This window comes from Silurus meridionalis, chromosome 6 (assembly GCF_014805685.1).
Source record: "Silurus meridionalis isolate SWU-2019-XX chromosome 6, ASM1480568v1, whole genome shotgun sequence".
In the NCBI taxonomy this organism is placed as follows: Eukaryota; Metazoa; Chordata; class Actinopteri; order Siluriformes; family Siluridae; genus Silurus; species Silurus meridionalis.
In genome coordinates, this window is record NC_060889.1 from 24,077,174 (window position 1) to 24,090,891 (window position 13,718).

General features: G+C 38.5%; 1 long non-coding RNA gene across 1 annotated transcript; it reads right to left on the reverse strand.

The window, feature by feature from the left end:
* Positions 1–224: 224 nt before the first annotated feature.
* LOC124387248 lies at positions 225–1,550 on the reverse strand. Its single transcript, XR_006926127.1, has 3 exons — positions 1,042–1,550; positions 699–810; positions 225–619 (listed from the first exon to the last, which is right to left on the reverse strand). It is a non-coding gene; the product is annotated as an uncharacterized LOC124387248 (long non-coding RNA).
* Between the last annotated feature and the right edge of the window lie 12,168 nt (positions 1,551–13,718).

The window sequence follows — 13,718 nt, forward strand, 5'->3', positions numbered from 1 at the left end:
ATGTATTAATTATATTCTAGATCGGGGTGGGCAATTATTTTTTCCATGGGGCCACAAACAATAAGAAACAATAAATATTGTGGAGGGCCGAACCAAAAGGCTGAACTCAATTCTGCATAATATTAATTGTATTTCTTTATGAAAAGCAGCACTTCGCATTGTTTTGAAAAACTGGTAAGAGTATATGTTATGATTATTCAATGAAAAAGTGAAGTTGCCTTACAAAAAGGCATTTAATTAATTTTTTACAAAACGAGAACATTTTTACCATTGTGACTCATTATTTTTCAGTGGGAAAATCTTGTCTCTGCTGGGCTTTAACGAGTGCATCAAAGTCAGGTTGAATGTGGAGATGCAAAGCACAGCTGACAGATGATCATCAGTGAGAGGATCTATACCTGTATTTGTTAAACATCATCACTGAGAATGTTTGTTCACATATGTAGGTAGAGCCAAAGAGAACCAACATCTTCTGAGCATGTCTTCTCATGTTTGGAAAGTTGTGTTCCTTGAGAGAAGAGTAAAAATCCAGCAGTGAATCTGATTTAAAGTGCCAGTATCGCATCAGACTGCAGGTCAATTAGTTCCAGCTGAACATCACAGGGGTGCATTATCCACACTGCAGGTAAAGGGAGAGGGAATCATGTGCATTTCATTCTCGAGTGGTCTGAGATCTTGAAATAGCCTTGACAACTCACCATGGAGTGCTGCTAACATGGATGAGTACATGCAGAGGTGATCAGTTGATGTTTGACTCCGTTTAGGGTTTGCATGTGTGAGAGTTCTGCTTTCCATTTGGCTTGAAAGAAACTGCTTGTGACAGATTCAATAATGCACAGCATTTATTTACGTATTGCGTCGTGAGCACGTGAATAAAAAAAACTTCTAAATAAAAGTACCGCAGCTTTAATCCGTGCATATTATTTATATATATATATATATATAAAAAAAAATATTATTATTATTATTATTATTTTTACATCAGGGGTCTTTAAAAACATCTTGGTAAAGACAGGTATATTTCAGCATCATTGCTCTCACCATTATTTATGCCTGACGTTTCAAGTAATTGGTTTAATGCAAACCAATACACTTCAATACACTGGACAATACACTTCTGCCAAAAAATGGTTTGCTTTTGGAATTAGTGCCACTTGTCCTTTGAAAGCCAATGTAAAGTACAATTTGGTAAACCTCAATAGTGCAACTGCTGAGACCAAACAGGCACTGCAGACTTAGGAAAAAACACAAATTAAATATTAAAGAAAAGTATTCAATGAGTTCCAGATAATAAGTATCTAGGTTGTAAACTACATGTATTATTAATTGCTGTACATCCCCATAGCCTGATAGCCATAGTCACAGATAGACCAGGCGTTCAGAAACCGGAAGTAAATCCAATAGTCGTTTATATTTGGTCTTAACATGCAAACACAAGGGAGCTTCAGATGGGACTGTAGCAAATGGCAAACTTAACTAAGTGCTTCCTTCGAAGAGAAGCCAGGAGCATGGAACCACAGAGAAGGGAGCAGTAGGTAGTCCGAATGATCTATGGCCGTAGCCTGTAGATCAGAACGGTGAGTGAAGGGAAATAGGGACCTTATAAAGGGGACGTGTAAATGGAGGACATGTGTAGGTGATTAGTAGGAGCAGGACAGGTGTAGGTGATTAGTAGGAGGGAGAGGCTGAGCGAGAGTGTTAAGTGAAGGAGTGAGGTGTGGCTGGTTGTCTGACAGCCATAACACAAGGAAGCCCAACCACTGGCAAAAAGGACTGGCACAAAAAGGATCAGGCCCAGCGGATGCCAATCATGCTTGGATCAAAATTAAGGGATCTTGAGTCATTTTTTATTTTATTTTTGCAGTCACATCATCTTGCTGATAGGTTCCACTACCATTAGGGAATAACATAAACACAAAACAGTGTATTTGGTCTGCATTAATGTTTAGATCGGTAGTACATGTCAAACTAGAATTCACATGAATGACAGGATTACAGAAAAACTTGCCTAGAGCATCACACTGCCTCTGCTTGCTTGGTTCTGGGTGTCAGCTCTTCTCCAGTTTAACACCACACATGCACCTGGATATCCAAATAACATAAAAGAAAATGTAATTACTCATGCCAGGCCACCTTCTTCTATTTCTCCATGCTTCATTTATAATGCTTACATGTCCATTGTTATGGCAGTGAGCAGGGGTCAGCATGTACAATGTCTGGTCTGCCACTATAACATGTTCCTTAGACCATTCTTAGTACCTTAGTGTCCTACAATTTTGAAAATACTAGCCTTCACAAATGGGCTCTTGTCAAAGTTGCTCATATCCTTATGCTTGCCTATTTGTTCTGCTTCCAACACTCAACTTGAGACCTTGTGAATTACTGTTCACTTACTGCTGAATATATCCTACTAATTGACAGGTGCCAGTGTAATAAGATAATACATTTTATATAACTTTACCTGTCGGTGGTTTTAATGTCATGGCTGATTGGTGTAAAGAATGAGTTTATGCGCCTAAAGTTAAACAGTCTTTTTGTTTAACATGATTGTCGGTTTGCCTCAAACCTGACAATATTATGTACATGTGCACCTGGAAATTTCTAATATTAGCACAAACATTTACAGCTAAAATTTTAAATTCTGATGTCTTATTTCCAGCCTGTTGCTAACAAGTCTAAGACTAAAACTTATTTGAGTATTTTTCTGACTGTTTGCATGCTGCTCAGTTGCTTTTATTAGTGTCAGCAAAATAAGACTTTTTTAAGCCTGCTAACAAAAAATATTTCTCTCTCTCTCTCTCTCTGTCAAGTGTGATATGTTCTTAAGAGCACAGGAAGTTTCGAGGCTACAACACAGGCAGTTGTCACTTAGTCAGTCAGTAAGTCAGCAAATAATAGGACAGGATGGAGCTCCATCCGCTTTGTCTGATCCTCTGTAAGTAAATGCTCTCTGTCTATTCTCATTGCAGTCATTTTAATTTAACAAGCCAAGATTTCTGATACCCATGTCTGTTTAATTATTTTATTTGTCTATTGCTAAGGTTTAACACTGAATTAAATACAAAAAATAGAAATTTCTCCTTTTCGTGGTGGTTTTACATTTAACCCAATTTATTTATGAGTAAGATAGATAATCTGTGAAAAAAAGGCAGTAAAATGCTTCAGGTCATAGGTAGTGCCAAGCAGACAGGAAATCAAAACAGATTCGATGCTGCTTTGGATGAATCTAATTTAGCATTTTAAATTGCATGCAGTGTGAATACAGAATACTGTGTGTGCAATTTATTTTGAAAGGAATAGACTGTTTTAAAAGTTTGCATGACAAAATAGTGCAGGCTGCAAGACCAAGTACACATTTATATGAACATTTTCTACTCTCTTTTTTTTTGTGATGGAAAAAAAAGCGTGATAAAAAGCTGACACTGCTTAAACATAAGTGATGAGAGGAACTTGAACAAAACAGCATGTACTTCATAAATAAACAACTTCTTATTTCGGCTGCTCCCATTAGGGGTTGCCACAGCAGATCATCTGTCTCCCTACTCCTCTACATGTTAGGGTTCTGTTGGGCCCTTCCCTTGTTTGCCCCCTGTTTCTATCTCTCCCCATTTTTGTTAATTTCCTCTTCCTCCTCTCCCTCTCCCCCACTCCTTCACCTGTTTCCTATTATCCTGTCCTTATTTAAACCTCTTATGTCCCACATGCACCGTTTGGTCTTTAGTTCACCTAACCATATAGCTTGCATTCATGTATACTAGGTTTCTCCCTCTCTCACGCCATTATAGCCTTCACAAATGCCTTTTCCATAGTGAAGGTTTCTCTGCGGTTCCTGGTAGGCAGCTCAAGCCTTTTTAAATGTTATCGTTTCTGATTGCGTCCCGGAATTTTTTTTTCTTGAGGCTTTTCCCTGTTCGTGATTTGTCAAGCCTTTTTGAGTTTCCTGTTCCTGCTCACATCCAGGAGTTTTTTCCCGAGGCTTTCCCAAGTTCGCAATTCGTCCCGAGGTTCCCTGCCCCCTCGCATCCCGGAGTTCCTTCTCCCAAGGCTTTTTTTTCTCTCGTGGCTTTCCTCAAATGCTGTATCTCCTCCCGGAGCTCCTGGATCACAAGAGTAAGTTATTTTCCAGAGTTCTTTTCTTCCTTACCTTCTTTCACTCATTTTGTTGTCTAGTTCTTGATAGAACAGTTTAAACCCCCCTCCAATGTTCCTGGTCTTACTCCCTTTCCACTTGGTCTCCTGGACACACGACATATCTAGCTTTTTCGTCTTCATCATATCAGCTCCCTCTCTCCCTTTACCAGTCATACTACTAACATTTAAAGTACCATCCCTAACCTCCACTCTCCTACACTTCTTCTTTCCCTGCTGTCTCTGTGAACATCTTACTCCTCTCCTTCTCCTCCTTCGGCCAACAGTAGCCCAATTTCCACGGTACCCTGTTTGGCTAACGATACCTGTGGCGGTCATTGATAACCCTGGCTTTTACCGATCTAGTAAGAATTTCTGATTTGTCATCTGCATATTTGATTTGCCGCATGTTTTACACTGGATGCCCTTCCTAACAAAACCCTCCCCATTTATCCGGGCTTGGGACCATCACTAAGAGTGCACTGGCTTGTGCAACCCTAATGACTGGGTTTACTTCATGAATAAACAAACACTGTAATTAATGGTAAATTGCTGTGGTATCAGATGATCAAAAAATGTATGACTAGTGGAAAATATTAAATTTTCTCAAGCAGTAAACCTGCTTTATATTGGGCCATACCTTATCACTGTTATTAATTTACTATAAATTCAGACCCTTAAGTGCTTTATCTTTTAATAAATCTGTCCTTTATTTTTTCCTTTAGTGCTAATTGGAGTCATCCTCCGTACACAAACAGGTGATTTAAGCACAATTAAATTATTGAAAGTCTGTAATATGCATGTGAAAAGCTTTCCCTTTATTTCATAGATGATTAATGCAAGATATCATAATAATGTTGAAGCAGATTTTACCGCTTTTTATTTGACCAGATAGCTCCATTATGCAATCTGCTCGGTATAAGTGGAAGCTTGAAAAAAGTAATCCACTGTCTGGGATTGAGTGACTAAGCCAATTTAGGTTAAAACAGAGAGCAGCGGAGTGTGCAAAGTCTTTGTTTGTTTCGTTGAGAAAAGGCAATTCGTCCATTTTGTTTGCCAATGAGCAGAGTTTCGCCAAGTTAATCGATGGGAGCGCAGTTCAAAATCCCCGCTGTCATAGCTTCACTAGTGCAGCACGCTTCCCCATCTGCGTCTCTTCCATGTTCCATAGAGAGCAGCTGCTCCTCCGACTAAGATCTCAAAAAAAAAGTTTGTAAAACCTGGTGAAAAGGTGTCTGTACTGAACTGCCCCATGTTAAGCATTTCCTCTCTGGGGTATGTAATCAGGTTACGGTAAACAAACAGATAGAAAGTACTAGACAGAGATTTGCTGAAGCTGCCAATTACAGCGCCATCTTGCATCAATTTAAAACAAGACAACCTTTTAATGGTGACAGGGAAACCAGGCTCATAGAGGCAGGAGAACATGGACAGTGCCAAACACATGAACATACTGTAATGACTACTACCACTTGGGAAGTGATACCTCACTGGCTAAGGCATTGCACTTTGGACCAGAAGGTCATGAATTCAAATCACAGAACCACTAAGCTAAGCTGCCACTGCTGGGCCCTTGAGCAAGGCCCTTAATACCCAACTGCTCAGTTGTAATTGTTAGTTGCTCTGGATGAGGGTGTATTACAAATGCCATAAATGTAAATGTACTACTCTAGCCTGTATTTTGAATAAACCAACCTAACTAACAAACAGCAAACAAACTAGCTGACTGTACTAGGCTAAGCTAACAAAAAATACAATTGGCAGCATGTACCATCCAACCAAGGACTTGTCTAAAAAAGGTAAAAAGCCAGCTAAGATAAATGACTGAGTGTCTCCAGTATTATGGAGGTTTTTAACAGGTACTAAAGTCTGCTTTTTACTAACCAAGGATCATGTACCTCAATTACATATGGCTGATAACTTCAATCAAGAGATCCTTCAGCATCATATCCAGCAAAACCTGGAACATGCCTAAGAGTTTTGAAAAGAGCAGTTAAATAATCTTAGGCTAGGCTCCTGATCAGTTGTTACCAGTGGCAGGCTGTGATGTATTTCACACAAATGCCTTTACTGGTGTACTACTTGAATCAGTCCACCTCTTAATACTATATCTTTATGACACCACGCTATTTAAACTATCAATTATGTTGTTGAAGCTACAAAGAGCTTGTGCTGTTTATTTCCCTAGGCCTTACAGCAATACATATGTACAACTCAACTCAAATGTAAATTTGAACTCTGTGGCACTGCTCCTTGCAGCAGTATATTTGATAGAAAAGCTATGAAGTGATGACAATAGAATATTGGGAATAATTTAACACATTCATGGCCAAAAACAAATATTAAAACCCAAGTCAGTGATTCTGATAACGTTTAGAGAAAAGCAGAGAAGTCCTTGCTTGGCCTGACGGCCCACCACTAGTTGTTACCGAAGTTTTTACCTTGGTCTGCCTAAACAGTCTTGTATGTCAACACAAACTCATCAGCAAATACATCTGAGACAGAGAAAACCTTCCTTTCATTCAGGTGGACTACAACACTTTATGTAGACAGTTCTTAATTCCTCAAGCATTGACAGCTTCTGCAAGAGTCAATGTCATTAGCTTCACTAGAAGCACACATGTTGTTCAACAAAGTCACTTTCTCTTGCAAGCTCTACAAATGTCTGCAAAGCAACTTTTTTAAGATTTCTGAACCTTTATCTGTAGGCTTTAAGAACAAACACAAAAGCACAGCGTATAGCCACTTTAACAAGCTCATACTGTAAGTTATCCTACAAAGATAATGAGGAGCACACTTCAAACCTTTCCTACAAGCATACATTAAAGCAAGAATAACGATACATCTTTGTGCCAGTTTAAGGTTTGTCTATAAGCACAAAATGGATGAGACGGAGCATGCGGAAGGAGGCAATAATTGCTGTAACAGCAGTTGGACTTCCTGATCTATTTCAATGTCCATCTTACACACAGCTACTTGATCTTTTCTTTACATGCCACTGCTTCTTCTTGCTGTGATCATGTGATGCAATGTGGTAGAATGTGCACTTTGGCCTCATCCCTTGATCCTGGTGACAAAGAAAGAGAAAAAGGGTGAATGCAGGGTAGTGAAACTCTAATTTTATCTACCACATCAACCAGCACTTCAACTGCAGTCCCAGAAATATCAAAATTTTCCACACCACTAGCCACAGTTGTATCAGCATGTAGGGAAAACTCTACAACTAACACCTAATTCACACAGCTTAGTGAGAACTTTACTCCAACTCTCCATTTATCAAACAGACCATCCTACAACACCTTTTATAAACATACAGACTTGGAGTAGCAACAAATGCTTGAAGGTCAAAACTTGCCATGATTACTGAGCAGCGAACCAGAACTTGTCATGTTACCAAACAACAGGGTCATGGGTGCCGAAAGTTCATTGATGCACTTGGGGAGTGAAGGCTGGCCCATGTGGTCTGATCCAACAGACCAGTTACTATAATTGCTGAATAAGTTCATTAGAACTGTTTTAGCAGAAAATGGGGGACCAACACAATAGTAGGCAGGTGGCCATAATGTTATGCATGTGTAGTGGTCATTGTTTTGGTTTGTGTATTTTTTATGATCTGCACTGCTTGATACCAAAGACATCCAAACCAATTGGATTCTACCTTTTTTTTTTATTTCTGGGTAACAAAACATAGACAAGCATTAGCAACACTACTGCTCTTCCTGCCTTGCCTCTGCTTTGTAATGGCACTGCTGAAAGAGAGTTAGTTCCACTCAGCTACAACTCTACTTCAGCCTAGCTTACATGACATCAGCCAATGGGCGCACTGCAACCATTACTAATTGCTAATTGCTTCAAAATAGAAGACCTGATGGCAAATCAATAAAAAAAAGTACAAGAACAAAAAATAATAATAATAATATGGTATAACAACATTTATCTGTTACACATACATATACACATCCCCTTCACTTTATTAAATTTTGTTATGTTGCAGGCTTATACTTCAATCATTAATATAATATATATATATATATATATATATATATATATATATATATATATATATATATATATATATATATATATAAAATGTGTGATATTTCAGTCTTTTTTTTAGTTTTCACATTTTCATTATGGGGTATTGAGTGTAAAATAATAAGGATATATATATATATATATATATATATATATATATATATATATATATATATATATATATATATATACTCATTATTCAGATACACAAGTATTCAAATGTTTATTCAGTACTTAGTTGAAGCATTTTTGGAATCAATCTTTTCTTCATGGCAAATCCTTTCAAGCTGGTTTAGTTTGGATGGGGAACGTTGGTGGACAGCCACTTTCAGGTCCCTCCAGAGATGTTCAATAAGATTCAAATCAGGGCTGTGGCTGTTTTAAAATGTACTTAACTAGCTAATTATCTAATTAATGAGAAATGATGGCACAAGGATTCTTAACATCATTTTTAATCAACACTGAACTCTATATATTTCCCTTGTTCTCTCTACTCTCTTATTCAGTTCTATCTCCCCCTAGTGTTCATTCTTTACAACAACACAGTGTCGACACGGCATTCCTCCAAAAACGTATAATTCTTTCCCTATACTTGTCTTGCAACTTATCACCATTAATAACAAAACAGAATCATAGCCATAACTAAATTTATGTAGCAAACAATAAAACAATGTATTCAGGAGAGTACAATTATTTGAACCTTCTGAACAGAATATTGCTGTAACCTCAAGCATTTATTTTTTACATAATAGCAACTGGCCATATCCATGTGCCTTGGCCTGCTGAGTGTTCTCACATTTATTGCAAGCAGAAGTTTCCTCCATACCTGCACACTTTACACCTTCTTCAGAGAATTTGCATCCATGTATCACTTCATCTGTGATTGCTTATGGGGGTCTCGCTTGAAAACAAGTGCTGGCAGAAGGATGGAGGTTGATGTTCAGTTTTGTTTTATTTTTGTCCCGTGACCTAATTGAAAGGTGAAACACCCATGGTGGCATGTGGAGTGGAATGATAAACTTGAAGGATTTAGAGACAGTCTGTTTCCAAGGCTTAGACTGTACTATAACCATGAATGCAGTCTTAATGAACCCTGTTAAAGCATTCTATGGTAGATTTGCTACAGAATAATACGCAGCTGTGCATACTGGAATGATCTCTCGTTCATGCTGAAAGGTTGTGAACCCATCTGAAGTTAATTGTGGCCCATTATCTGTAACCAAGTCAACTGGGAAGCCATGGTGACTAAAGATACCATTAAGGATGTCAATCAGAACCCCAGTGGGCATGGACAATGTAAAAACCCATTCCAAATATTTGGAATGGTAATCAATTAAGGTAGGCCTCAGAAATAGCGGTGTCAAATGGGCAAACAATATCCATGCCAGGAAATACCCATGCCAGGAAATATTTACAGTACAGTTCGCTTAAGCTCTGCTTTGTCCCTACAACTCCTTGGTGACTGCACAGCTTTCTTCATGGGCAGCAAAGTTGCCAGTGGCTTGTATAAGCATTTTTTAACATCCACAAGCTTTGTTAAGCCTCATTTGTCCATTTAAATTCAAAATCTTTGCTCAGACATTCACGCAACGGCTCAACAAGAGTGGCATCTTTAGGTATAAGCTTATTATACCACAATATTCTGAGAAAGGAACACAGGCTTGTAACATCTGTCGGTGCAGGGGCTTGCATTATTTTTTGCAGATGTTCTCCATAAGGATGAATACCTTTTGTATTCCAATTTTGTCTGAGCAAGTGCAGACAGTACTAGCAGAAATTGGCCCTTTTTTATTCATTCGCAGACCATCGTCCTTGAGACGTTTTAGCACAGTGTTGTTTTTCTGCTGTGTACATCCAAAGTACAATCTAAGTAAATCTGTACATTGGGAATATCTTTGAGTATAATTTACAAAATTTTCTGAAATGCGGCCGCAGCTGATGCGAGACCATATGGGACACGGCAAAAATGTAAAATGTGTGCTAATTGTTGCTGGCATGTAGGAAGGTGAACTTTTGCCCAGTCTAAAATCCTTATTGAGGTCTCACTGCTTTATTGAGGTCTCTTTTTTATTAATAGAGTAATAATAAAGTAAAGTATTATTTAAGAAATTGGCTGGTTTGTGCAGTTGATAATTGGTGCCTGGTTTCCTCCAGACATAACGTTTAGAATTGATGCCAGACAGTTCAATCTTGGCTACATCAGACCAGAGACTCTTGTTACACACAGTCTGAGTACAACTCCAAGAGGGCTTTGATGGATTTTGCACCAAGGGGAGCCTGCCTTTTAAATACACTGTCATAAAGACCAGACTGGTGGAGAACTGCAGTGAAGGTTGTCCTTCTGGTACTTTGTCCTATCTCCACACAGGATCTCCTGAGGTCAGTCAGATTGATCATTGGGTTTTTGGTCACCTCTCTTTTTTAAGGCCCTTTTCTATGATTGTTCAGTTACTCTGGGTGACCAGCTCTTGAAAGAGTCCTGGTTAAGGCAAACTTTTTCAACTTGAGAATTAAGAAATCCATTGTGCTCTTGGGAATCTTCAGTATAGCAGAATTTTTTTGTAGCCTTCTCCAGATCTTTGCCTTGCAACAAACCTGCCTCTGAACTCTGCAGATAGTTCCTTTAATCCCAAGGCTTTGTTTTTGATCTGATATGCATTATCAGCTGTGCAGCCTTCTATAGAGAGGTGTGTGCTTTCCAAATCACATTACATTACATACATTTTTTTTTCGGGTTTTGTTTCAGTTTTCGGGCCAAGTGCATCCTGAATTCTTGGTTACACGAGTAATATACAGTATATATATATATATATATATATATATATATATATATATATATATATATATATATATATATATACAGTTGTGTTCAAAATTATTCAACCCCACTGAAATTGATTGTTTTGGTCGGTTTGACATTGATTATGATCATTCAGTCATCCTGCTTACAATTAAATCAAAGAGGCACGTGTAGGTCAGACAAATATAACATAACATTTATAATGAAATAACCACAAATGTCTTTTCTGAGCTCACATCATTATCAGTTTTATTCAACCCCCAAGTGACATTCAATCTTAGTACTTAGTACAACATCCTTTTACAGTTATAACAGCTTTTAAACGTGAAGCATAGCTTGACACAAGTGTCTTGCAGCGATCTACGGGTATCTTCGCCCATTCATCATGGGCAAAAGCCTCCAGTTCAGTCACATTCTTAGGCTTGCGCACTGCAACTGCTTTCTTTAAGTCCCACCAGAGGTTCTCAATCGGATTTAAGTCTGGTGACTGCGATGGCCACTTCAAAATGTTCCAGCCTTTAATCTGCAACCATGCTCTAGTGGACTTGGAGGTATGCTTGGGATCATTGTCCTGTTGAAAGGTCCAACGTCTTCCAAGCCTCAGGTTTGTGACGGACTGCATCACATTGTCATCCAATATCTCCTGGTACTGAAGAGAATTCATGGTACCTTGCACACGCTGAAGCTTCCCAGTACCTGCAGAAGCAAAACAGCCCCAAAGCATGATTGACCCCTGCCATGCTTCACAGTAGGCAAGGTGTTCTTTTCTTCATAGGCCTTGTTCTTCCTCCTCCAAACATAGCGTTGATCCATGGGCCCAAACAGTTCTAATTTTGTTTCATCAGTCCACAGAACACTATCCCAAAACTTCTGTGGTTTGTCCACATGACTTTTGGCATACTGCAGTCGACTCTTCTTATTCTTTGGGGACAGCAAGGGGGTGTGCCTGGGAGTTCTGGCATGGAGGCCTTCATTACGCAGGGTGCGCCGTATTGTCTGAGCAGAAACTTCAGTACCCACATCTGGCAAATCTTTTCTCAGTTCCTCAGCAGTCACACGGGGACTTTTCTCCACTCTACGCTTCAGGTAGCGCACAGCAGTCAAAGTCAGCATCTTCTTTCTGCCACGACCAGGTAGCGTTTCAACAGTGCCCTTTGCCTTGAATTTGCGAATGATGCTTCCTATGGTGTCTCTTGGTATGTTTAACATCTTTGCAATCTTCTTATAGCCATTGCCCTTCCTGTGAAGAGTAATCACCTGTTCTCTTGTCTTCCTGGACCATTCTCTTGACCTCACCATGTTTGTAACCACACCAGTAAATGTCTAGAAGGAGCTGAGTATCACAGTCATTTTAAAGCTGCCTAATTGGTGCTTATTAGGCTTTATTGCTGCTCCCTGATATCCACAGGTGTTTTCAATACCTGATTGAAAACACTTCATTAACCCTCTGTTCTTCAGAGTGGTAGTCTTTAAGGGGTTGAATAATTATGTCAATGAAGAATTCACAAAAGAAACATTTACTACTCTATTACAAAACTAATTGATGTCATTTTAGTTGCATATGGTTCTTTAAGAAGTCCTTGTAGGATTTCATTCTGAATACAATTACAAATGTACACTAAATTCCCTAAAACCATTTACAGCATTGGGGGTTGAATAATTTTGAACACAACTGTATATGAACCCTTTTACAGCAGGGGTGGGCAATTAATTTTGCCCACATGAGAAACCTGAATTGTGTCAGAGGGCCACACCAACGATAACTTGAACTTCATTCTGCTCAATTTCTTCCATTGTAAAATGCACTTAATTATATATTTTGAATAGCTGGTACTGATATTTAGAAGTATAAAACTATTCTGTAAATATTTATGTAAAATTGTGGTGTATAGGTCAAATAAGAAAACAAAAAAAAGTATTGTTAACCTCACTAAAATCAATGAAATGCAATTTAAAGAATAAATGAATTACAAATGTTTTTTATTTATTATAAATTATTATTTATATGTTACTATTTATAGTATTGACAGACAGACATTATTATTAGCAACGGTCTGGTCTACGAAAAATAATTGACTGCCGAACGTCTGGAAGCCCATTCAAGTGAATGGAACGTATTATTATATTGTAATAATTATTATTTTCGGGCTCTACAGGGAATGTTTCAAAGATCAAGCTGTCAATCGTGACCACTGATCTAATGCAATGAATTCTTTACATTCATTTTTTTTATGCCTTTTGCCTTAGCACATCACTGGAAAACTTTCTTGCCTTTTTAAAAACGTTCGCTAAAAGACGCAGCGCGCATGCTCGGATTGAGTTCTTTTCTGTGCCGCATTATTCTCATATTTAAAATGGCAAACGGGATGTATGGATTTCAGGTGATAAATAAAACCCGACATGGAGAAACTCTTTGCAGATACACCCCCTCCTTAAATTTCATCATTGTATGTTTTGCAAATCGCTTTCCGTGGGTCTTTCTCCGAGATATTGAAGTAGGTCCACACCGCAGACATGTTGGCTCTTATCCAGATAACCGTGTGCTGGCTGCGCTTTTTTATTGTGTCATTACAATTGTGTTTCTGCCGTGTTGTTTCTGTGATTTCGGTATATCGGCTGAAAATTTTCTGTGGCCGAATTTTTGGTGTATCACTATAATTTATGATTCACCCCACACGGGCCGTAGTTTGCCCAGGTCTGTTTTACAGTGAAGTGTGAGCCTTTCCAAATCATGTCCAATCAGTGAAATGTTCCA